This window comes from Anomaloglossus baeobatrachus, unplaced genomic scaffold (genome assembly GCF_048569485.1).
Source record: "Anomaloglossus baeobatrachus isolate aAnoBae1 unplaced genomic scaffold, aAnoBae1.hap1 Scaffold_527, whole genome shotgun sequence".
Classification (NCBI taxonomy): domain Eukaryota; kingdom Metazoa; phylum Chordata; class Amphibia; order Anura; family Aromobatidae; genus Anomaloglossus; species Anomaloglossus baeobatrachus.
In genome coordinates this window covers 117,831-145,453 of record NW_027444638.1, presented here as the reverse complement: position 1 = coordinate 145,453, position 27,623 = coordinate 117,831, and the positions used below count along the sequence as shown (strand labels likewise).

General features: G+C 45.6%; 1 long non-coding RNA gene across 1 annotated transcript; it reads left to right on the top strand.

Annotated features, from left to right (window-relative positions):
- The first annotated feature begins 922 nt into the window (after positions 1-922).
- On the top strand, positions 923-21,305 carry LOC142283002 (uncharacterized). Its single transcript, XR_012744768.1, has 3 exons — positions 923-990; positions 14,751-15,197; positions 21,103-21,305. It is a non-coding gene; the product is annotated as an uncharacterized LOC142283002 (long non-coding RNA).
- The last annotated feature ends 6,318 nt before the right edge of the window (positions 21,306-27,623 follow it).

Sequence of the window (27,623 nt, the reverse complement as noted above, 5' to 3'; positions counted from 1 at the left end):
GTCTGCAACCCTATCTATACGGGCGCCACTTCATCGTGGAGACGGACCACAATCCCCTCAGCTGGTTGCACACCGTCTCTGGGACGAATGGGCGATTGTTGCGATGGAGCCTTGCGCTCCAGCAGTACAACTTCACCATTCGCCACAAAAGGGGCCGTGACCACGGTAACGCAGACGGGCTGTCCCGACAAGGAGAGGTCGCGGACGGGCGCACGGGGGAACACCGGAGTGTGCTGCCCCCTAGCGCCCTCAAAAGGGGGGAGGTGTGAGGTAAATCCGGAGAGATGACGATAAATCATGATATTCAAGTATGTCAGGAAGCCCTCTCCTGGTGTCAACCCCCCTTTCCCCCACACAACTGGTTTAGCAACAAACTCCATGGCCATGTCCTGTGATATGGAAATTAGGTGGCTTTGGGACAATGGACACAGGATGACTCCCTGCCGTCACCCTGTAGTAGGAGCTGCTATCTAATTAGCAAGGCTATGGAAATAGCCAGACAGAACGACTCCAGTAAAAAATGGTTCATATCTCGCAAGCCATATTTCCGATAAATATGGCAACCATAAAAATGGTGTCTCCGCATGTGGACGATGCCGGCACCCCCTTTTTATGGGAACAGGACATTGGGAAATGCCCCAGGCGTGATATCAGCCAATGGGGAACTGGCAGACAGGTCATGAGTCCCCTCGTTCTGTAGCTAAATTCATAACTGTCACAATGAGAGCATTGGCGTCTGCCTACGACGCTCCCAGGCAAAGTTATAGCCAAAATCCCCTTTGCTGGATAATTCTGATCCATGCAGGGGGAGTGGCAGTGCTTCCCTGTGAGGTCACTAAGGTAGGAGGGGACCTGGATCTGCCCAGGTTGATAACCCTACTTCGGCCATTTTCCAGCGTTCTTCTGCTCGGGGGCCTGGTTGGGAAAGACCTGTGAGGAAGAATCCTAGAAACCTGGTCTACAGCGCCCCCCTGTGGCCAGACACACAAGGTAACTGATGTAATTGTATACCTGTTTGTAACCCATGCTTTATCTGTAACTGTACTCTGACATATGTATATTCTGTAGATTCCCTATTGTATATATTGTAGTTCTAGTGTGCTTTAGGCTGATTAAAGTATATAATTAATCTTGGGCTGTTCTGTTATCTCGATCTTGAATCCCACGTCTGTGTGTTCGGCTAATAGTTACCGTGAAGCGGTTGGTGGCAGCGAGTTGTGCCAAGGATTATTGTGGGGAGGCCAGTGAGATTCGGGAAGATATTATATATTCCGCCCGCGGAGGTCGGGGGAATATATACCTTACTCTCACCGGGGACCCTTCAATAATCGGCATAAGTAGTATAGCGGCCTCCTTGCTTATTGTCGGGCAATTCCATAATTGGCCTGACTATAAGAGGGGCGCTAGAGAGCGCGTCACGTGCTCTGTCTGTCGGTCGGGAGGTATAAAGTAGGGGTGACCCCCACTTGTTACCCCCCGATTGTGACGTACTGGTAGCCAGCGCGGGGGATTTCTGAGTGACCCCCCGGTGGTTTGTGACAGACCTATTTACCAGATTACCGGTGCTAAACGGTTCTCCAAACGTGACCGCAGAGGGGGCCTATAATCTATTGGGGTCTGAAAGGGGGGTGACGGGAAAACGGCGTTCAATTCACCAAAGGGTCACCTAGAACATGTAGTGATACCGTTTGGCCTGACCAATGCGCCTGCGGTTTTCCAGCACTTTGTGAATGATGTTCATCTATTAAAGAAATTTGTTGCCATTTACTTGGATGACATCCTCTTATATTCACAGAATGTAGAGTCTCATTTGAAACATGTTAAACAGGTTTTACAGATTCTCAGAGAGAATAAGTTGTACGCAGCGTTGGAGCAGTGTGTATTCACCGTCTGTTTCTGCTTTTAGGATGGATCCTAGAGATGAGCGAACCTGTTTCATAAAGGTTCGCCAATTTCCAATTCGGTACAAGCCTTAGACTGTTCGTTCTGGTAACCCAAGCACTTTCCCCAAAAGTCGGCAATATTTGGTTTTTGTTCGATCACTGATCGCGGTTTAAAAAAATGTTTTTCTAATAACATGTTCTGCTTTTGTATAGTATTGAAAGAACTACCAACACCATGGATAGTGAATGGGATCAGAATCCCTAATACTGGGCGAACCCAATACAGCAGAAAAAATGGCAAGAATGCCAGAAAAGAACGGTTCTTTAAAATATACAGTATATCTGTATTAATAATAACAAAATCACCATCAAGTATAAATCAAATCATGTGAATATTTTATTACAGCAACAAGAGGTAACAGAGAGGACCAAAATTCAGGGAATGGCAGGCACACAAGGGGTATACCATTAAAGAGCAATGTCCTGGGTAAAGAATATATATAAGAATATATATATATTATATATATATATTAGGTGCGGTATATATTCTTATATATAGTATTACTGCCTGCTCCAAATTAGGCAGTGAAACACATTTGTATTTCACTGGTATTGTTAGTTAGTAGTGCCTGCTGTAGTTTGCTAATGAACTAACTAAAAAGGTCTTGTCAGCTTTCATTGCCTGCTCAAAACCACATTTCAAGTTATTGGTACTTTTTGGTACCTTCACAATAATGTCATCTCAAGCAGGAGATAAATAATTTATCTTTTATGTCAGGTGGCTGACAGGAGTCGCATTGGTTGCAAAACATCTGTTTGAAAGAGGAAGTGATAGGGAAAATGATAGAAAGACGACGTGTAACCTGCCCAACAACCAATAGTGATAGAAAGACAACATGTAACCTGCCCAACAACCAATAGTGATAGAAAGCCGAAGTGTAACCTGCCCAACAAGCGGTAGTGATAGAAAGCCGAAGTGTAACCTGCCCAACAACCAATAGTGATAGAAAGCCGAAGTGTAACCTGCCCAACAACCAATAGTGATAGAAAGACAACGTGTAACCTGCCCAACAACTGATGGTAATAGAAAGATGACGTGTAACCTGCCCAACAACCAATAGTGATAGAAAGACAACGTGTAACCTGCCCAACAACTGACAGTAATAGAAAGACAACATGTAACCTGCCCAACAACCAATAGTGATAGAAAGACAACGTGTAACCTGCCCAACAACTGACAGTAATAGAAAGACAACATGTAACCTGCCCAACAACCAATAGTGATAGAAAGACAACGTGTAACCTGCCCAACAACCGATAGTGATAGAAAGACAACGTGTAACCTGCCCAACAACCGATAGTGATAGAAAGACGATGTGTTACCTGTCCAACAACCAATAGTGATAGAAAGACGATGTGTAACCTGCCCAACAACTGACAGTAATAGAAAGACAACATGTAACCTGCCCAACAACCAATAGTGATAGAAAGACAACGAGTAACCTGCCCAACAACTGACAGTAATAGAAAGACGACGTGTAACCTGCCCAACAACCAATAGTGATAGAAAGACAACGTGTAACCTGCCCAACAACCAATAGGGATAGAAAGACAACATGTAACCTGCCCAACAAGCGGTAGTGATAGAAAGCCGAAGTGTAACCTGCCCAACAACCAATAGTGATAGAAAGCCGAAGTGTAACCTGCCCAACAACCAATAGTGATAGAAAGACAACGTGTAACCTGCCCAACAACTGATGGTAATAGAAAGATGACGTGTAACCTGCCCAACAACCAATAGTGATAGAAAGACAACGTGTAACCTGCCCAACAACTGACAGTAATAGAAAGACATGTAACCTGCCCAACAACCAATAGTGATAGAAAGACAACGTGTAACCTGCCCAACAACCGATAGTGATAGAAAGACAACGTGTAACCTGCCCAACAACCGATAGTGATAGAAAGACGATGTGTTACCTGTCCAACAACCAATAGTGATAGAAAGACGATGTGTAACCTGCCCAACAACTGACAGTAATAGAAAGACAACATGTAACCTGCCCAACAACCAATAGTGATAGAAAGACAACGAGTAACCTGCCCAACAACTGACAGTAATAGAAAGACGACGTGTAACCTGCCCAACAACCAATAGTGATAGAAAGACAACGTGTAACCTGCCCAACAACCAATAGGGATAGAAAGACAACGTGTAACCTACCAAACAACCAATAGTGATAGAAAGACGACGTGTAAGCTGCCCAACAACCAATAAGGATAGAAAAACGATGTGTAACCTGCCCAACAACCGATAGTGATAGAAAGACAACGTGTAACCTGCCCAACAACCAATAGTGATAGAAAGACGATGTGTTACCTGCCCAACAACCAATAGTGATAGAAAGACGACGTGTAACCTGCCCAACAACTGACAGTAATAGAAAGACGACATGTAACCTGCCCAACAAGCGGTAGTGATAGAAAGACAACGTGTAACCTGCCAAACAACCGATAGTGATAGAAAGACGATGTGTTACCTGTCCAACAACCGATAGTGATAGAAAGACGACGTGTAACCTGCCCAACAACCGTCAAGGATAGAAAGACGACGTGTAACCTACCAAACAACGGACAGTGATAGAAAGACGACGTATAACCTGCCCAACAACCAATAGTGATAGAAAGATGATGTGTAACCTGCCCAACAACCGTCAGTGATAGAAAGACGACATGTAACGTGCCCAACAACCGATAGTGATAGAAAGACGATGTGTTACCTGCCCAACAACCAATAGTGATAGAAAGACAACGTGTAACCTGCCCAACAACCGTCAGTGATAGAAAGACGACATGTAACCTGCCCAACTACCGATAGTGATAGAAAGACAACGTATAACCTGCCCAACAACCAACAGTGATAGAAAGACGACATGTAACCTGCCCAACTACCGATAGTGATAGAAAGACAACGTGTAACCTGCCCAACAACCAACAGTGATAGAAAGATGACGTGTAACCTGCCCAACAACTGACAGTAATAGAAAGACGACATGTAACCTGCCCAACAACCAATAGTGATAGAAAGACAACGTGTAACCTGCCCAACAACCGTCAGTAATAGAAAGACGACGTGTAACCTGCCCAACAACCAATAGTGATAGAAAGACGACGTATAACCTGCCCAACAACCAATAGTGATAAAAAGATGATGTGTAACCTGCCCAACAACCAATAGTGATAGAAAGACGACGTATAACCTGCCCAACAACCAATAGTGATAGAAAGACAACGTGTAACCTGCCCAACAACCGATACTGATAGAAAGACGACGTGTAACCTGCCCAACAACCGATAGTGATAGAAAGACGATGTGTTACCTGCCCAACAACCGATAGTGATAGAAAGACGACGTGTAACCTGCCCAACAACCGATAGTGATAGAAAGACAACGTGTAACCTGCCCAACAACCAATAGTGATAGAAAGACAATGTGTAACCTGCCCAACAACTGACAGTGATGGAAAGACGACGTGTAACCTGCCCAACAACCGATAATGATAGAAAGACGACATGTAACCTGCCCAACAACCAATAGTGATAAAAAGACGACGTGTAACCTGCCCAACAACCGTCAGTGATAGACAGACGACATGTAACCTGCCCAACAAGCGGTAGTGATAGAAAGACAACGTGTAACCTGCCAAACAACCGATAACGATAGAAAGACGATGTGTTACCTGCCCAACAACCGATAGTGATAGAAAGACGACGTGTAACCTGCCCAACAACCAATAGTGATAGAAAGACAACGTGTAACCTGCCCAACAACCGTCAGTGATAGAAAGATGACGTGTAACCTACCAAACAACGGATAGGGATAGAAAGACGACGTATAACCTGCCCAACAACCAATAGTGATAGAAAGACGACATGTAACCTGCCCAACAACCGATAGTGATAGAAAGACAACGTGTAACCTGCCCAACAACCGTCAGTGATAGAAAGACGACCTGTAACCTGCCCAACAAGCGGTAGTGATACAAAGCCGAAGTGTAACCTGCCCAACAACCAATAGTGATAGAAAGCCGAAGTGTAACCTGCCCAACAACCAATAGTGATAGAAAGAGAACGTGTAACCTGCCCAACAACCAATAGTGATAGAAAGACGATGTGTTACCTGCCCAACAACTGACAGTAATAGAAAGACGACATGTAACCTGCCCAACAACCAATAGTGATAGAAAGACAACGTGTAACCTGCCCAACAACCGATAGTGATAGAAAGACGACGTGTAACCTGCCCAACAACCAATAGTGATAGAAAGACAACGTGTAACCTGCCCAACAACCAATAGTGATAGAAAGACAACGTGTAACCTGCCCAACAACCAATAGTGATAGAAAGACGATGTATAACCTGCCCAACAACTGACAGTAATAGAAAGACAACATGTAACCTGCCCAATAACCAATAGTGATAGAAAGACGACGTATAACCTGCCCAACAACCGTCAGTGATAGAAAAACGACATGTAACCTGCCCAACAAGCGGTAGTGATAGAAAGCCGAAGTGTAACCTGCCCAACAACCAATAGTGATAGAAAGACGACGTGTAACCTGCCAACAACCGATAGTGATAGAAAGACGACGTGTAACCTGCCCAACAACCAATAGTGATAGAAAGACAACGTGTAACCTGCCCAACAACTGACAGTAATAGAAAGACGACATGTAACCAGCCCAACAACCAATAGTGATAGAAAGACGACGTGTAACCTGCCCAACAACCAATAGTGATAGAAAGACGATGTGTAACCTGCCCAACAACCAATAGTGATAGAAAGACGACGTGTAACCTGCCCAACAACCAATAGTGATAGAAAGACGACGTGTAACCTGCCCAACAACCGATAGTGATAGAAAGACGACGTGTAAGCTACCAAACAACCGATAATGATAGAAAGACAACGTGTAACCTGCCCAACAACCGATAGTGATAGAAAGATGATGTGTAACCTGCCCAACAACCGTCAGTGATAGAAAGACGACATGTAACGTGCCCAACAACCGATAGTGATAGAAAGACGATGTGTTACCTGCCCAACAACCAATAGTGATAGAAAGATGACGTGTAACCTGCCCAACAACCGATAGTGATAGAAAGACAACGTGTAACCTGCCCAACAACCAACAGTGATAGAAAGATGACGTGTAACCTGCCCAACAACTGACAGTAATAGAAAGACGATGTGTAACCTGCCCAACAACCAATAGTGATAGAAAGACAACGTGTAACCTGCCCAACAACCGTCAGTGATAGAAAGACGACATGTAACCTGCCCAACAACCTATAGTGATAGAAAGACAACGTGTAACCTGCCCAACAACCGATAGTGATAGAAAGACGACGTGTAACCTGCCCAACAACCAATAGTGATAGAAAGACGACGTGTAACCTTCCCAACAACCAATAGTGATAGAAAGACGACGTGTAACCTGCCCAACAACCAATAGTGATAGAAAGACGATGTATAACCTGCCCAACAACCAATAGTGATAGAAAGACAACGTGTAACCTGCCCAACAACCGATAGTGATAGAAAGACGACGTGTAACCTGCCCAACAACCAATAGTGATAGAAAGACGACGTGTAACCTGCCCAACAACCAATAGTGATAGAAAGACGACATGTAACCTGCCCAACAACCGATAATGATAGAAAGACGACGTGTAACCTGCCCAACAACCGATAGTGATAGAAAGACGATGTGTTACCTGCCCAACAACCGATAGTGATAGAAAGACGACGTGTAACCTGCCCAACAACCGATAGTGATAGAAAGACAACGTGTAACCTGCCCAACAACCGTCAGTGATAGAAAGACAACATGTAACCTGCCCAACAACCAATAGTGATAGAAGGACGACGTGTAACCTGCCCAACAACCAATAGTGATAGAAAGACGACGTGTAACCTACCCAACAACCAATAGTGATAGAAAGATGATGTGTAACCTGCCCAACAACCGATAGTGATAGAAAGACAACGTGTAACCTGCCCAACAACCAACAGTGATAGAAAGATGACGTGTAACCTGCCCAACAACTGACAGTAATAGAAAGACGATGTGTAACCTGCCCAACAACCAATAGTGATAGAAAGACAACGTGTAACCTGCCCAACAACCAATAGTGATAGAAAGACGACATGTAACCTGCCCAACAACCGTCAGTGATAGAAAGACGACATGTAACCTGCCCAACAACCGATAGTGATAGAAAGCCGAAGTGTAACCTGCCCAACAACCAATAGTGATAGAAAGACAACGTGTAACCTGCCCAACAACCAATAGTGATAGAAAGACGACATGTTACCTGCCCAACAACCGTTAGTGATAGAAAGACGACGTGTAACCTGCCCAACAACCAATAGTGATAGAAAGACGACATGTACCCTGCCCAACAACCGATAGTGATAGAAAGACGACGTGTAACCTGCCCAACAACCAATAGTGATAGAAAGACGATGTGTAACCTGCCCAACAACTAATAGTGATAGAAAGACGACGTGTAACCTGCCCAACAACCAATAGTGATAGAAAGACGACGTGTAACCTGCCCAACAACCGATAGTGATAGAAAGACGACGTGTAACCTACCAAACAACCGATAATGATAGAAAGACAACGTGTAACCTGCCCAACAACCGATAGTGATAGAAAGACGACGTGTAACCTGCCCAACAACCAATAGTGATAGAAAGACAACGTGTAACCTGCCCAACAACCAATAGTGATAGAAAGACAACGTGTAACCTGCCCAACAACCAATAGTGATAGAAAGACGATGTATAACCTGCCCAACAACTGACAGTAATAGAAAGACAACATGTAACCTGCCCAATAACCAATAGTGATAGAAAGACGACGTATAACCTGCCCAACAACCGTCAGTGATAGAAAAACGACATGTAACCTGCCCAACAAGCGGTAGTGATAGAAAGCCGAAGTGTAACCTGCCCAACAACCAATAGTGATAGAAAGACGACGTGTAACCTGCCAACAACCGATAGTGATAGAAAGACGACGTGTAACCTGCCCAACAACCAATAGTGATAGAAAGACAACGTGTAACCTGCCCAACAACTGACAGTAATAGAAAGACGACATGTAACCAGCCCAACAACCAATAGTGATAGAAAGACGACGTGTAACCTGCCCAACAACCGTCAGTGATAGAAAGACGACATGTAACCTGCCCAACAAGCGGTAGTGATAGAAAGACAACGTGTAACCTGCCCAACAACCGATAGTGATAGAAAGACGACGTGTAACCTGCCCAACAACCGTCAGTGATAGAAAGACGACGTGTAACCTGCCCAACAACCAATAGTGATAGAAAGACGACGTGTAACCTGCCCAACAACCAATAGTGATAGAAAGATGATGTGTAACCTGCCCAACAACCGTCAGTGATAGAAAGACGACATGTAACGTGCCCAACAACCGATAGTGATAGAAAGACGATGTGTTACCTGCCCAACAACCAATAGTGATAGAAAGATGACGTGTAACCTGCCCAACAACCGATAGTGATAGAAAGACAACGTGTAACCTGCCCAACAACCAACAGTGATAGAAAGATGACGTGTAACCTGCCCAACAACTGACAGTAATAGAAAGACGATGTGTAACCTGCCCAACAACCAATAGTGATAGAAAGACAACGTGTAACCTGCCCAACAACCGTCAGTGATAGAAAGACGACATGTAACCTGCCCAACAACCTATAGTGATAGAAAGACAACGTGTAACCTGCCCAACAACCGATAGTGATAGAAAGACGACGTGTAACCTGCCCAACAACCAATAGTGATAGAAAGACGACGTGTAACCTTCCCAACAACCAATAGTGATAGAAAGACGACGTGTAACCTGCCCAACAACCAATAGTGATAGAAAGACGATGTATAACCTGCCCAACAACCAATAGTGATAGAAAGACGACGTGTAACCTGCCCAACAACCAATAGTGATAGAAAGACGACGTGTAACCTTCCCAACAACCAATAGTGATAGAAAGACGACGTGTAACCTGCCCAACAACCAATAGTGATAGAAAGACGATGTATAACCTGCCCAACAACCAATAGTGATAGAAAGACAACGTGTAACCTGCCCAACAACCGATAGTGATAGAAAGACGACGTGTAACCTGCCCAACAACCAATAGTGATAGAAAGACGACATGTAACCTGCCCAACAACCAATAGTGATAGAAAGACGACATGTAACCTGCCCAACAACCGATAATGATAGAAAGACGACGTGTAACCTGTCCAACAACCGATAGTGATAGAAAGACGATGTGTTACCTGCCCAACAACCGATAGTGATAGAAAGACGACGTGTAACCTGCCCAACAACCGATAGTGATAGAAAGACAACGTGTAACCTGCCCAACAACCGTCAGTGATAGAAAGACAACATGTAACCTGCCCAACAACCAATAGTGATAGAAAGACGACGTGTAACCTGCCCAACAACCAATAGTGATAGAAAGACGACGTGTAACCTACCCAACAACCAATAGTGATAGAAAGATGATGTGTAACCTGGCCAACAACCGATAGTGATAGAAAGACAACGTGTAACCTGCCCAACAACCAACAGTGATAGAAAGATGACGTGTAACCTGCCCAACAACTGACAGTAATAGAAAGACGATGTGTAACCTGCCCAACAACCAATAGTGATAGAAAGACAACGTGTAACCTGCCCAACAACCAATAGTGATAGAAAGACTACATGTAACCTGCCCAACAACCGTCAGTGATAGAAAGACGACATGTAACCTGCCCAACAACCGATAGTGATAGAAAGCCGAAGTGTAACCTGCCCAACAACCAATAGTGATAGAAAGACAACGTGTAACCTGCCCAACAACCAATAGTGATAGAAAGACGACATGTTACCTGCCCAACAACCGTTAGTGATAGAAAGACGACGTGTAACCTGCCCAACAACCAATAGTGATAGAAAGACGACGTGTACCCTGCCCAACAACCGATAGTGATAGAAAGACGACGTGTAACCTGCCCAACAACCAATAGTGATAGAAAGACGACGTGTAACCTGCCCAACAACCAATAGTGATAGAAAGACGACGTGTAACCTGCCCAACAACCGATAGTGATAGAAAGACGACGTGTAACCTACCAAACAACCGATAATGATAGAAAGACAACGTGTAACCTGCCCAACAACCGATAGTGATAGAAAGACGATGTGTTACCTGCCCAACAACCGATAGTGATAGAAAGACGACGTGTAACCTGCCCAACAACCGATAGTGATAAAAAGACAACGTGTAACCTGCCCAACAACCAATAGTGATAGAAAGACGACGTGTAACCTGCCCAACAACCAATAGTGATAGAAAGACGACGTGTAACCTGCCCAACAACCGATAGTGATAGAAAGACGACGTGTAACCTACCAAACAACCGATAATGATAGAAAGACAACGTGTAACCTGCCCAACAACCGATAGTGATAGAAAGACGATGTGTTACCTGCCCAACAACCGATAGTGATAGAAAGACGACGTGTAACCTGCCCAACCACCGATAGTGATAGAAAGACGATGTGTTACCTGCCCAACAACCGATAGTGATAGAAAGACGACGTGTAACCTGCCCAACAAACAATAGTGATAGAAAGACGACGTGTAACCTGCCCAACAACCAATAGTGATAGAAAGACGACGTGTAACCTTCCCAACAACCAATAGTGATAGAAAGACGACGTGTAACCTGCCCAACAACCAATAGTGATAGAAAGACGACGTGTAACCTACCAAACAACCAATAGTGATAGAAAGACGACGTGTAACCTGCCCAACAACCAATAGTGATAGAAAGACGATGTGTAACCTGCCCAACAACCGATAGTGATAGAAAGACGACATGTAACCTGCCCAACAACCGATAGTGATAGAAAGACGATGTGTAACGTGCCCTACAACCGATAGTGATAGAAAGACGATGTGTAACCTGCCCAACAACCGATAGTGATAGAAAGACGACGTGTAACCTGCCCAACAACCGATAATGATAGAAAGACAACGTGAAACCTGCCCAACAACCGATAGTGATAGAAAGACGACGTGTTACCTGCCCAACAACCGATAGTGATAGAAAGACAACGTGAAACCTGCCAAACAACGGACAGTGACAGAAAGACAACGTGTAACCTGCCCAACAACCGATAGTGATAGAAAGAATATTTGTAATCTGTTTAGAGCAAAAATGTTAAATAAAAGCGCACTACTGATCAAACACAAAGTACATTCAGCTTGTTGTTCCATGAAAGTAAATTGCTGCTTGAGCTGAAGCCCCAACATGCGCAGCACAACCGCAAGAGATGAAGAGTATATAGACATAAAACATAGTAAGTGATAGTAATAGAAAGGCAGCAGTGCGGTCTGCTCAGAGTATTAATGGCAGGTAAACAGGGCATAAACCAGCTCATTCTTCCAGTACGGTAAATTATTACTTGAGCTGAAGCCCCAACATGCCCGGCACAACCACAGGAGAAAGCGATAAACTGATAGTAATAGAAAAGGCGTCTGCGGAACCGCCCCAGAGCAATCAATGACCGGCAAACAAGTGAATAAACCAGATCAGTCTCCAATGCAGTAAATCATTACACGAGCTGAGGCCTCCACATGCACAGGGAACAATGGCCAGTGTATATAGGTGATCAGAGACAGAATACTGAGGACATGTAGGGGTGGTCACTTACCCGCACTCCTACAGCGTCTATATACTGTCCGGCGTGTATATACTGTCCAGCGTCTATATACTGCCCGGCGTCTATATACTGTCTGGCGTCTATATACTGTCCGGCGTCTATATACTGTCCAGTGTGTGTGTATACTGTCCGGCGTGTATATACTGTCCGGCGTGTATATACTCTCCGGCGTCTATATACTGTCCGGCGTCTATATACTCTCCGGCGTCTATATACTCTCCGGCGTCTATATACTGTCCGGTGTCTATATACTGTCCGGTGTGTGTATATACTGTCCGGCGTCTATATACTGTCCGGTGTGTGTATATACTGTCCGGCGTGTATATACTCTCCAGCGTGTATATACTGTCCGGAGTCTATATACTCTCTGGCGTCTATATACTGTCCGGCGTGTATATACTGTCTGGCGTGTATATACTCTCCAGCGTCTATATACTGTCCAGTGTCTATATACTGTCCGGCGTCTATATACTGTCCGGCGTCTATATACTGTCCGGCGTCTATATACTGTCCGGCGTCTATATACTGTACGGCGTCTATATACTGTCCGGTGTGTGTATATACTGTCCGGCGTGTATATTCTGTCCGGCGTGTATATACTGTCCGGCGTCTATATACTCTCCGGCGTCTATATACTGTCCGGCGTGTATATACTCTCCGGCGTGTATATACTGTCCGGTGAATGTTATACTGGATGCACTGTAATATAGCTGTGCTTGTCTAAGTGTTATTGCTGCTGGAGAATGCGGGCTGGTGATGTAGCAGAGCCGGAGCTGTGCAGCGGTCAGTGCCACCCGGCGATCGAGACCCAGTATAGTTGGGCCAGGTGTATACTGGGAGCAATGGTGGGAGCAGTGACAGATGGCCGGGGGTGGGATGTAGAGACAGGCTCGGATTCCCAGTCTGAAGAAGGTCGCCAACTCAGACCAACTTGACAACGTTTTTCCTCAGTTTTCAGTCTTTCGATTCTTACGTGCTCCACCTCTTCCAGGCTTGCATTACGATATTCTAGAAGAGCCCATCCATTTCCAGCCCTTTCCCTCTTTCCTTCAATGACAGATGGAGCCATGCATCTTTACCACAAACTCCTCGATGACTTTTCCATCTTTCCCAATAACTTTCCTGACAAATTCTCCAGGACCCTGGATGAAATCTTCCACAAATTCCAGTAACTTCCGGGCTTTCTTCTCAACTTCCGCAGTCTTTCCATACTTCAAGGTGTTCTCATATCTTCTTCGCAGTTTATTGCTGTGATACCCGGGATTTTGGTGGCTTGTTGAGTGTTCATTCCGAGTGTACGTATGGATAGTCCTATTAAAGGGGTTATCCGGGTTATTTTAATTTTTTTTGTCATTTCACTATTGGGCTACATTGGGGCAGGTAAGTAGATAGCAATTACCTACCTGCCCTGCTGTTAGCCCCTCTCCCCGGCTCAGAGTGCTCATGTCACCACTCCTGCAGGGATTTTGCTGCTTCCTATGACGTCACGCCGACAGGGGCAGGAGCTTATGCTCGCCTTGTAGACGGGCATCACAGCCGACGACATATTGCAGCTCTGCTGCCTACCAAATACAGTGCGATGCACCCCCTGCCCCCTCTCATCCTCCCCCGCCCCCCCATCCTCCCCCGCCCCTCTCATCCTCCCCTCCCCCCATCCTCCCCCGCCCCCTCTCATCCTCCCCCGCCCCCTCTCATCCTCCCCCGCCCCCTCTCATCCTCCCCTGCCCCCCCTCATCCTCCCCCACCCCGTCTCATCCTCTCCCACCCCCTGTGCGCTGCTATCTGTGCCCTGTATGTGCCTGACATTGGACAAACAGTGGGGCCCACTCGCTGTTAGGACCGCGCTATTTGCCCGACAGTGTCCTCAGCTCATAGGATAATGGCTTTCTGGTCACGCTATGGACATTTTGAATATCTTCTTATTATGCCCTTCGGCCTGTGTAATGCCCCAGCAACATTCCAACATTAGTCAATGACATCTTTAGGGATCTCCTAGATACATTCGTGGTGATTTATCTGGATGACATTTTGATTTTTTTAATTCCACAGACGAACATCATGGACATGTGAAGATGATCTAGGAACACTTACGACAAAACCATCTCTACATTAAGCTAGAGAAGTGCGAATTTCATCAGACGGAAATGCAATTTTTGGTGTACGTAATTTCTCCTCAGGGTATAAGTATGGATGAAAGCAAGACTCAAGCCATCAAGAACTGGCCAGGAGCCAAGAACGCGAAGGAGGTTCAGTGCTTCATTGGGGTTGAAAAGTTTTACAGGCATTTTATCAGGAACGTCTCTGAAGTCGTGTCGCCTATCACTCAGCTTTAGATCTACCTTTGCCTGGATCCCTCAAGCCCAAGAAGCATTCTCTCGTCTGAAGAGCAAATTCACCACAGGATCTATCCTAGTGCATCCCAACCCCGAACTTGCCTTCATAGTAGAAGTTAACGCCTTGGACTGCGCCATCGGGGCTATACTCTCACAAGGACAGGTGAGAAGAATGTCTTACATTCCTGTGCTTTCTTTTCCCAGCAGTTGTCTTCAGCGGAAAGGAGCTATGACATGGGCAAAAGAGAATTGCTGACCATTAGTGATGAGCGAGTACTAAAAAGCTCGGGTGCTCGAGGCTTGGGCCGAGCATCCCAAGATACTCGTGTACTCGGCCCGAGCACCGAGCCCAATGTTATCCTATGGGGACCCGAGTATTATTCTGAAATGACCCCCGGCAGCATGTAGAAACCATAAAACTGTAAATTAAAAAAAAAAACGTGCGTGTGTGTGTAAGCGTGCATATATATATACACGCGGAGTGGAGTGCGGGAGGGGCCGTAGCCGAGCGGGGAAGTGTCGGGCTAAAGGCACGGTCATGCTGTGAGGGCCGGCCAATCACTGCAATTCCACAACAGGGCTGTGGCATTGCAGTGGTCTGCCAGCCAATCCCTGCATAAGGGCTGGCTCTAAAAAGAGCGCCAACATGAAGACCACGAGTACAGCACGAGTATTGCGAGATTACTCGGTCCCCGCCGAGTAGCCCGAGTACAGTGATACTCGTGCGAGTACCGAGTAGTAACAAGCATACTCGCTCATCACTACTGACCATTATTGCTGCCTTTAAAGAATGGAGACACCATCATCAGGGGCTGCATAGCAGATAATCGGCATATCATTCTGATTCCATGCTAGCACAACCGCCTAATGAAGTAAGTCTTGTCTATAAAAATGGTGTGTGGTTTCAGGGGCAACGTCTGTACATACCTCAGATGGTCAGATTGAGAGTACTGCAACTCATCCATCACTTAAGATAGCTGGACACTGAGGAGTCCTAAAGACTCAAGAGTTCCTTTCCCATTTCTTTTGGTGGCCACTTACAGAAGAGACGTTCAAAATTACGTTACTTCATGTGAAGTCTGCGAAATTCAAGACACAACGTTCTTTGCCTACAGGTCTATTACAGCCCCTACCCATCTCATCCCATCCATGGGGATCCATTTCAATTGACTTTATTGTGGAATTGCCAACCTCGCAAGGGAAGAACACTATTTTGGTGGTGGGGGATCGTCTAACAAAGGCAGCTCATTTTATCCCCTGTGTCGGCTTACCCACTGCGAAACAGACATCTGACCTAATCATTCAAAATGTGTTTCGCCTGTACGGAGTACCAGATGAGCTCATTTCTGATCGAGGGGTGCAATTCACTTAAAGTTCTGGCAGAAGTTCTGTGCGGCTTTAGACATTAAAGTTAATCTTTCTTCTGAGTTTCACCCCCAGACAAATGGACAAACTGAGCGGACCAACCAGACCTTGGAGCAGTATCTCCGCTGCTTCATCTGCCATCTACAAGATGACTGGGTGGATCTACTCCCACTGGCTGAGTTTTCAGATAACAACTCTCTGAGCGCCTCCACTAAGCAGGCTCCTTTTTATACTAATCTGGGCTATCACCCTAATATTCTCCCTCGACTTCCCATAGATTCGCCCTTACCAGCTGTGGCCGACAGAATCTCTTCTCTACAACAGAACCTTAATTTAAGAGAGAATCTGGGATCGGCTCAGGAAAGGTACAAGAGAGCAGCTGATAAGTTTCGTGAGCCTGCACCAGCCTTCCAGGTAGGAGATTTGGGCTGGCTATCAACCAGAAACCTTAAGTTGAGAATTCTATCATCTAAATTGGGACAAAAGTACATTGGACCCTACAACAGGGGTCTCAAACTCGGCTGGGTGTATGGGCCGCACAGAGGAAAAAAAATAATTTCGGGGGCCGCATTCTTTGCAGGACAAAGTGACATTTTTATTGGTACCATATATTTTTTTTACACACCTTGGGATCACTGATTTTGAATATTTTCACTTGTTCATTATAGCAAACGTGCACATTATTTGTTTAAATATAAAAAAAAATATTTTTTTTACATTTTATTCCTTTCTTGTAACTAATAGTCTTACAATTTGCACTATTTAGAAATTTTGACCAACATCTTTTAGTAATGTTCCCCATCTTGTTGTAACGTGCCCATCCTTGTCCCCTTGTAGTATTGTACCCCATCCCACAGTAATGTGCTCATCTTTGTCCCCTTGTAGTATTGTACCCCATCCTAGTCCCCATCTCACAGTAATGTGCTCATCCTTGTCCCCATCCTAAAGTAATGTTCCCCATCCTTGTCCCCATCTTATAGTAATGTGCCTCATCATTGTCCCCATGTTATAGTCATGTGCCCATCCTTATCCCCATCCTATAGTAATGTGCCCAGTCTTGTCCCCATCTTATAGTAATGTGCCTCATCATTGTCCCCATGTTATAGTAATGTGCCCATCCTTATCCCCATCCTATAGTAATGTGCCCAGTCTTGTCCCCATCTTATCGTAATGTGCCCATCCTGTACTAATGTGTCCATCTTTGTCCCCTACCTTATAGTAATGTTCCCCATCCTTGTCCCCTTGTAGTAATGTCCCTATCCTGTAGTACTGTGCCCATCCTAGTCCCCATCCTATAGTAATGTGCTCACCTTGTCCCCATCCTATAGTAATGTCCCCAGCCTTGTCCCCATTCTATAGTAATAATGTTCCCATCCAATAGTATTGTGCCCATCCTTGTAATGTCCCAATCCTGTAGTAATGTCACAAGCCTTATCCCCATCCCATAGTAATGTGCGCACTTTGTCCCCATCCTGTAGTAATGGGGGTGGGGGGGCAGTGGCTATAACTTACCGATCGCTCCCCTCAGCTTCCACAGACGCCGGAGTGAAGCTGAGGGGGGCGGTCTCCGGCCTCAGATCCACAGTGATTGGACAGATCGGTCACAAGGCCGGTCTCTCCAATCAGAGCTGAAACAGAGGTCACCCAGCTCCAGCCAATGATCGGTGCTATAGCTGCACTGATCATGGCTGAATTTCAATGTTTCAGCCATTTTCAATGGCTGAAACATTAACGTGGCTGTGATTGGCTGACGAACGCCGCTAAACCAATCACAGACTCCGTAGGTCCGGGGAGGAGACACCCCTTCTGAGGTCAGGCAGAGGTCCCCTCCTCCCCGAATCTAAGGTATTTGCAAAGCGATCGCAGCTCCGGGGGCCGCGATTTCGCCATGTCGTACTGGGTACGTTCTTGGTCCTTAAGTACCAGGGAGCCATGACGTACCCAGTACGTCATAGGTCGCTAAGGGGTTAATGTGCCGTCCTTCACATACACACATACACAAAAAAAAACCCACACCATTCTTCTCACCTGTCCCGCGTTCCCTCGGCTGCCTCATCTCTGCTTCGTGCGGCCCCCAGGCCCGTGCCCCTGGTCACTATCGCGGCAGGTGCAGGGGCCGCAGCCACTGTCTGCACTTTATGTCAGATGATTGTATTGCCAGCGCGAGAGCGCAGCGCCAGCAAAACATTCATCTGACATAAAGCATAAAGCGCAGACAGTGGCTGCGGCCCCTGCACCTGCCGCGATAGTGAACAGGGGCACGGGTCTGGGGGCCGCATGAAGCAGCCTGAGGGGCCGCATGAAGCAGCCTGAGGGGCCGCATGAAGCAGCCTGAGGGGCCGCATGCGGCCCGCGGACCGCGTGTTTGAGACCCCTACCCTACAAGATCACTAAGATTGTAAGTGCTGTGGCTTGTCGTCTTCATCTGCCCAGAACTATGAGAATCCATCCTGTGTTTCATGTTTCTCTCCTGAAGGCAGCTGTACCCAATACATTTCCTGACGTTCTCCTTCTCCTCCTGATCCAGTGTTAATTGATGGTCAGGAAGAATCTGTGGTGGAGAAGATCCTGGACTCAAGGTTGCACAGAAATCAGCTACAATACCTGAATAAGTGGCAGGGCTACTCATCGGAAGACAACTCTTGGGAGCTAGTCAACAACATCAATGCTCCTCGCTTACTCCACCAGTCTCATCAGAGGTACCCAGACAAGCCTGGTCTGGGGTTGTCCAGAGGCCGTCCCTAAAGGGGGAGTAATGTGAGGTTCTCAGACTTTTTGCCTTGCTTTCTGCCATTTTTTTAATCTCTTTTTCTTCCTGTCAGCCATCTTGCTTCCTGTTCTGTCGCCCTCACCTTGCTCTCAGTCAATATGGATTCCTCAGCTTCTATGTTCCTGCCCTCTTTCCTGCCAATTGCCTGTTTAAGCGGCCTCAGATGATGGACCAGTGCTTCTGAATCCTGTTTGCAGCCTAACTATAAGCAACTTCCCTGAAGCTACTAGGATGGACTGTCCAGCCGCTTCTGCTCCGCTAGGGGTACCCCTGCTACGTGCCAGCATTGTCTGATTCCTCCGGTAACCTGAGTCATCCTCTGTCTCGGATTCCTGGAGATCATCTCCACCCAGGTTCCCTCCTGCATCGCCACCGATGCCTACACTGAAGTAAGAGAGACTCTGGACCATTCATAGAGACCGTGTCTATACCTCGGAGGTTTACGCCTGTGACGCTTCTGTATTCTGCAGCTCGTCTGAACGATCTTCTGCTTTGTGCATTTACTTATATGCGGTAATACAAGAACAATTGCAGAACCTGTGTCTCCTGTGTCCCCTGCACCCGTGCACTAGACTCTATACGAATTCTATTCTACACATTAAGGCTCTTGTCCACTTGCGATTTTCATGTGCGATCCGATAAAAAATCAGATTGCACTCGCACCAGTGTTAATCTATGGCGCAGTGTCCTCTTGCTTAATTTTCTACGGCACGAATGGCGCTCTCGGTAGAATCGCGGCATGCTGCGTTTTGCACCGAGTCTCGGCTCGTGTGTGTAAAATCACACTGCACTCGCATGTTATGTGACTGCAGTGCGGTGCATGCTGAGACAGACAGCGGAGGAGATGGGGAGATTAGTCCCTCCATCTTCTCCGCTCCTGTGATGTGATCGCAAGGTCGCATCACAGCCGCATGACCCTCGGCTGACACCTGCTATATATCGCTTCAGATGCTATCTCATCGGAAGCGGTGCACAAGTGGAGAAGAGCCCGAACATATACTCTACACGCTCCTATGGCTTCTCGAAACCTTCGTGCTCTGTTTCACTGGCACAAGCTTCTTTCAAATCTTTGTAACATCGTTGACAAGTCTCTCGTAGCAAACTCCCTCAGAGCCATGCAGCTCTACCATCAGATCCTCCATGTTACATACCTCCCATCCGTCCTGGATTAAGCAGGACTGCGCCTAAAAGATGTGTACTGCATCTCTCTGTAGCTGAAGGAAAGGTGAGATTCTAGTGTTCCCATAAAACTACTAAAAAGAAATGAGAAAAAATTACAAATATATGCATTTCTTTATTTTCACCCACTTGGAGTCAAACCAGCAACTTTCAAACATGTGTTCAGCAGCCTGTTCTAGCTGTTGTGCCACTAGGAATGATGATGTCCCAGTGAGGATTCTATATAGCTGAACCTGCAATGCAGCCTCTGATTACACAGCAGATTACACAGGACATAGAGCTCCATTGTACAGCGCAGGGTCTCTATCTCCTGTATTCTAGAGGGAGAAGAAAGAGATTTTTTTTTTTTCTTCTAATAAAATTACTAAAAAAAAATAATTAGAACAATGTAACTTTTATTGAGTTTGTGTTTTGTTTTATAATAAACATCACAAATCAGCAAATAACTTGGACACATTTGTTTCCCTGTAATCGTAACGACCCGAACAACGCAGCGATCAGATTATTTATGGGGATTGGTAAATGGTGAAAAAAAATAGCACAATTGATTTTTCTCTATTAAAACCCATAAAAAATATAATAAAAATGTATCGCTGAGGCCGTGTTCACACGTAGCGTAAATGCTGCGTTTTTTTTCTCCAGGTGTGCGCACCACGCAATGCAATAACAATCTTCTCTGTTTGCTGCTTTTTATTTTCTTTCTTAATATTCTGAGTTCTAAGATGTAACACCATTTTTTTTTTTTTTTTTTCAGACTCTACAAAGAAGCCTAAATAGGAAAAACACCAAAACCGCACAGTTCGACGGCGTCTTTAGACACCGAGGGCGGAGATCTCAGGACGTCTCATCCTCTGTGCTTGGACATTTAGTCCGCGTTCACATGTGGTGTAAATGCTGCGTTTTTTGCACATAAATTCTGCTGTTTAATTGTCCATGGAAAGTGGATGTGATTTCATGAGAAGACACCGCTGAAATCTGCGGTTTTGATTTTTTTTTTTTTTTTTTTTTTTGTTCTCTAGAGGTTTCTATGTGGAGCTTAAAAAAAGTGCATGTAATAAACTGCAGATACTTTTCTAAGAGCAGAGTCCGAGCTTTTCTGTACTATAAAAACGATTAAAAATGCGGATTCACATCTGCACCAAAAACGCAAGAAATAATGGGGACATTGCAGAAAATGCAGCAAAAAAGCAATAATCAGAGGAGATTGTTATTGTGTAGTTTGGTGTGGATCCTGCTCTGTGTGACCTCGGCCGTACAGGCACAATCCAGCAGCATGTCATATAGTGACGCTGCATAAATATGAGGACGGTCTGGCTGCTATGCATGAATGAACAGTCCTGGGGTCTGCTGATTGCCCCTTACTGCCAAATGGGTGTAGAGAGGGGTGTAGTCAGAATCTGCCATTGCGCGCACTGCAGGATTTGTCCTCTCTGTTCTTCAAAAGTTGGGAGGTCTGATGGTGGAACTGCAGGTTAGAGATTTCTTCTCATTCACCGCGATCAGTTCCTTGGGTTGTTCCTCTTCTTTTTCTAGAAGAGGCCCCACCTCTTGAGTTTCAGTCTCCTGAGGTTTAGATTCAGAGTCTTTGGGTTTATCGCCATCCTTGACCTCTGGTTTCTTAGACTCCTGGGCAGAGTCTATTTCTACGTCTTCACTAGTGTCCTTATCGGCAGGTTCAGTTGAGCTCTCAGCTCTTGACGAGACCTTTTGGTTTAGACTTCTTCAGTTGCTATTTCCACTTCTTCAGCTTCAGTTTTCTCCACCGAACTACCTTCCAATACCCCTTGTCTCCTCAGTTTCACCTTCAGCTTTCTCTTGGGTTTCAACATCACCACTAGAGATGAGCAAACATGTTCGGTAAAGATTTGCCAATTTCAAATTCGGTACGAGCCTTAGCCTGTTTGTTCGGGCTCGGACTCTGAGCTCCTCCTCCAAAAGTCGGTAATGTTTGTTTTCTGCCCGTGAACGCTGGCCGCATTTCCAAAAATGCTTTTTTTATTGGCATTTTCTGCTTTTGTACAGGTTTACGGTGCTGTTTGATGTAGGAATGTGTAAAATCAGTGGAGGAGGCGGGGACTCTGGCCCAGGAGATGCCAGACGCATGGCGCCATTTTTTTTCTTAACTTTTATTTATGGATGTTGCTGCAGCCAATCACGGCGCAGCAAACAGCCACAAGGTTCAGACAGAAGGGCTTCTGTGATTGGATGCCTAAGTCACATGTCCGTGTGCATATAAATTGCAAACATGCTCCATTTTGTGAATGTGAAATGATAGGGAAGCTGTTAGATCAGCTCGGGGCTTAATGATAGGTAGTTCACATAGATAGGAGAGTGATAGTGGAGAATAAAGACGTGCAGTGTAGGAAAGCTGTGTGACACAAATCGGCATTTCATGAGAGAAATAGGGATTGGTACTTGTAGTTCCTGCTAAACAGTTGCCAGTGAAGCATGTAAATAGGTATTGCTACATATTACTGTCTGCTGAACAGTATGCAAACACAGTCCTAGGTATTGTTACTTATCAGTGCCTGGCCTAAAAAATTACCAGGAAAGTATGTAAAAATTGGTTCTTGTCAATTTTAATTGCATGATGAAAGTTACGCTAACCCATTTATAGGTATTGCTAGGTAGCAATGCGTGGCCGAAAAAGTTGCTAGGGAAGTATGTAAAAAGTGCTTCTTGCCAATTTTAATTGCCTGATCAAAATTCTGCAAACAGTTATACATATAGTTACTTGTTAGTGGCTGGCCTAAAAAATCTGGTAAGGAAGTATCTAAAAAGTGTTCCTTTCAACTTAAATTGCCAGCTCTAAATTCCGCAGTGAAATACATGTATAGATATTAATGGTGCCTGCTGAAAATTTTGTATTGAACAACCTAAAAAGGTCTTCTTGGCACTTTACCGTGTCTGTTCCAAATGATGCAGTGAAACACTGTTTAGGTAGTGGTACTGTTTAGTGCCTTCACAATATTGCCAAATCAGGCGGCAAATAAATAATTCATCTTTTGTATCAGGTATCTGACAGGTGTGGGTGTAGGGCTGCGAAACATCTATTTGAAAGGGGAAGGGTGCATCAATCATGAGTGGTAAATCACGATGAGGTTGTCGTGGAAGAGGTAATAGGCGGGGTGCTGGAGGTGTATGTGTGGGAAGTTCTGTTAGTCAAAGCTCTAGTGAGCAAACACTGGCTCATCCTGTCCCAGAAGAAATTAGAACAACTTCCATTACTGGACAGTCTACTCCACTAGATTTCTTTGGCAGCCGCACATCACTTCAACTTGGAAAAGAGGCTGATAAACAGCAGGTGCTGGAGTGGATGGCAAGCGCTGCATCAAGTAGCCGCTTCTCCTTCTCTTCCTGCATCTCAACATCACACACAGTTCATTCCTTAGAGGTGCCTCCCCAATTACACAAATCTTCAACCAGCAAATTGACTGGGGAGAACCACACATGGGTGAGTCTGCTTAGCTGAGCACACATTGTATCCTATGGGAATCAGGTCTTCTCCAAAGATTCCCAGAATCAAGAAGAAGAGGAAAGAATCTTTGTGAGTTGGATCCTGGGGGCCTGGGATCCACACAACCTCTCTGTTTACCTGGGGGATTATTCAATCAGGCTGGGAAGGACAAGAGACAAGCAGGAAGATTCATCCTCTGAGGGAGAAGCTGCAGCTACAGGCAGCACCCCAGAGAGCCGTTGAGAAACCCAGATTTCCCTGGAAAAGCACTGCTGGAGGATTGTGACTGATCCCCGGTACATTTATGCCATTACTGGACTACTTTACCCTCCGCGTGGTGGATTATGTTATGGACCGTTTGATTTTGCTTGGAATTAATGTTCTTTGGATTGTTCCATCATCTCTCGCTCTGTTGATTGTGTCATATCGGAGAAGGAACCTGTGACAAAGGCCATTAAACATTCAGAATACAACCTATGCAACAAAAAATGCACAAAAAAACAACTATCCATAAAATATGAGTTATTATTTAATAGAATTAAAATATCTAACAAGGTGAAAAAAATACTGAAAAAATAGTGCAGAGCACCAGAAAACAAGAGGCAGCGTAAAAAGTGCAGTATTAATGAGGATGATGGAGCACTGCAGGAGTTATATGCAAGGTTTATACATAGATCTCAGATTCTGCACATATAGCATGTCTGTGATATAATATATAATAGTGCACAAAAATGAGCAGAGTATATAGCTAGTGTATACTGTAAAAAGCAGGCAGAGCAGTGAAATAAACATATATATATATATGAGACTGACAAGTGTCCAGATCACAAAGTGTTACCTGAGATCGTATCCTGTGCTGTGCAGACACCAGGTCCCCACACGTGTTTCGGCGAGAAGCCTTCATCACCTTGCTATATACTTTAATTGTATTAATCAATAAACTACATATTTTTAGGGCTATTTGTTTTTTGGCTGTTTTTTTTTTCTTGCATAGGTTATATTATCCACACACACTACACACATTATACATTATATATATATATATATATATATATATATATATATATATATATATATATATATATATATATATATATATATATATACACATACACACACACACACACACGCAGTGGGTACGGAAAGTATTCACACCCCTTTCCATTTTTCACTCTTTGTTTCATTGCAGCCATTTGGTAAATTCTCAGTAATGTGCACTCTGCCCCCATCCCCCATCTTCCCATCCCCCATCTTCACAGAAAAAAACATAAATGCACAAATGTAGAAATATTTGCAAATTTATTAAACAAGAAAACCTGAAATATCACATGGTTATAATTATTTAGCCCCTTTGCTCAGTATATCACATGGTCATAAGTATTCAGCCCCTTTCCTCAGTATAACACATGATCATAAGTATTCAGCCCCTTTGCTCAGTATAACACATGGTGATAAGTATTCAGCCCCTTTGCTCAGTATAACACATGGTGATAAGTATTCAGCCCCTTTGCTCAGACGCTCATATGTAGGTCACATGCTGTCCATTTCCTTGTGATCCTCCTTGAGATGGTTCGCCTCCTTCATTGGGGTCCAGCTGTGTGTAATTACACTGATAGGACGTGATTTGGAAAGGCGCACACCTGTCTATATAAGACCTCACAGCTCACACTGCAGGTCACACCAAATGAGGATCATGAGGTCAAAGGAACTGCCCAAGGAGCTCAGAGACAGAATTGTGGAAAGGCACAGATCTGGCCAAGGTTACAAAAGAATTTCTGCAGTACTCACGTTTCCTAAGAGCACAGTGGCCTCCATAATCCTTAAATGGAAGAAGTTTGGGACCAGCAGAACTCTTCCTAGACCCGGCCATCCAGCCAAACTGAGCACTCATGGGAGAAGAGCCTTGGTGAGAGAGGTAAAGAAGAACCCCAAAATCACTGCGGCTGAGCTCCAGAGATGCAGTAGAGAGATGGGAGAAAGACCACAAAGTCAAGTAATAAAAAAACAAAAAGAAAGGCAGCGCTCCCTGTGTGAAATCTGTGACAATTTTGAATAATAGTTGGGTATAATGCCCACTCGCCCTCCATGTTGTGCTGAGCAGCACAACACTGGTTAGAGGCCTGATATCTCCGCTCACCACTCAGCCTCCTGCTGCTGAATGCTCGCGGTCCTGCAGACTCCTCTCAGGGAGAACTTGTCCTCCGATCTCAGCTGCACTCAGAAGACATCCACTTGTTGGCAGTGATATGGAGCCAGGAGGTGAGCTCCAGCAACCGCCACCTCCAAGGTGTAATGTGCTCTGCACCAGTCTCTTACCCGCGGCTCAGCTGCTCTCTGCCACTTACACCTGACAATTGCCGGCCTGCAGACACCGCACACTGCAGCAGGACCGCCCGCTCCGCTGTGCAATGGGAGCGAGGCAATAAAAAAAATGGAAATCCGAAATCAGTTATGTGCCAAATTGGAGTGATACTGACGGAGCTTTCCCTCACATCTCCATACACTTCACTGAAATCTCTCTGTCACCTATAAGGCCAGAACATTTTACGGAAAGCCTCATTTTGTTATTGGTGGGGAAAAAAACTAAAGTCAGTCAGGGGGAATACAGCAGAAGGGGATGCAGTCAGGGGTGATACAGGGGGAGGGGACACAGTCAGACAGGGGTGATACAGGGGGAATGGATGCAGTCAGACAGAGGTGATACAGGGGGAATGGATGCAGTCAGTCAGGGATGATACAGTGAGAAGGGGATTTAGTCAGGGGTGATACAGGGGGAATGGATGCAGTCAGTCAGGGATGATACAGTGAGAAGGGGATGCAGTCAGGGGTGATACAGCGGGAGGGAACACAGTCAGACAGAGGTGATACAGGGGGAATGGATGCAGTCAGTCAGGGATGATACAGTGAGAAGGGGATTTAGTCAGGGGTGATACAAGGGGAATGGATGCAGTCAGTCAGGGGTGATACAGGGGGAATGGATGCAGTCAGGGGTGATACAGCGGGAGGGGACACAGTCAGACAGAGGTGATACAGGGGGGAATGGATGCAGTCAGTCAGGGATGATACAGTAGGAAGGGGATGTAGTCAGTCAGAGGTGATACAGGGGGAGGGAATGCAGTAAGCCAGGAGGGATACAGGGGGAAGGGGGTGCAGTAATTCAGGGGTGATACAAGGGGAGGGGACCTATTCACTTCAGGGTGATACAGGGGAAGGGGACGCAGTCAGTCATGGGTGATACAGGGGGAGGGCATACCTCCCAACCGTCCCGGATACAGCGGGACTATCACCGCACACGCCAGCACGCATCATCACCGCACACTCAGGCACTACCCAGCACGCATCATCACCGCACACAACCCGGCATTACCTCAGTGACGTCACCGCTGACAGCACGACTCTCTTCAGTTGCTGGGTGGAGCTGATAGAGAGAGGCGGTGTTCTACTGCCTTTGCTGTCAGCTTCATGTAGCAGAGCTGAAATCGTCGTGGGACCTCTGTGGATTACGTCGGACCTGGAGGGGTATTTGGGGATTTTAATAAAATGGTGAAAGAGGGTGTTTTTTTCCCTTTTATTCCAAATAAAGGATTTTTTTGGGTGTATGTGTTTATTTACTTTCACTTACAGGTTAATCAATGGGGGTGTCTCATAGACGCCTGCCGTGATTAACCCCTTATTACCCCGATTGCCACCGCACCAGGGCAATTCAGGAAGAGCCGGGTAGAGTCCCTGGACTGTCGCATCTAATGGATGCGGCAATTCCGGGCGGCTGCTGGCTGATATTTTTAGGCTGGGGGGCTCCCCATAACGTAGAGCTCCCC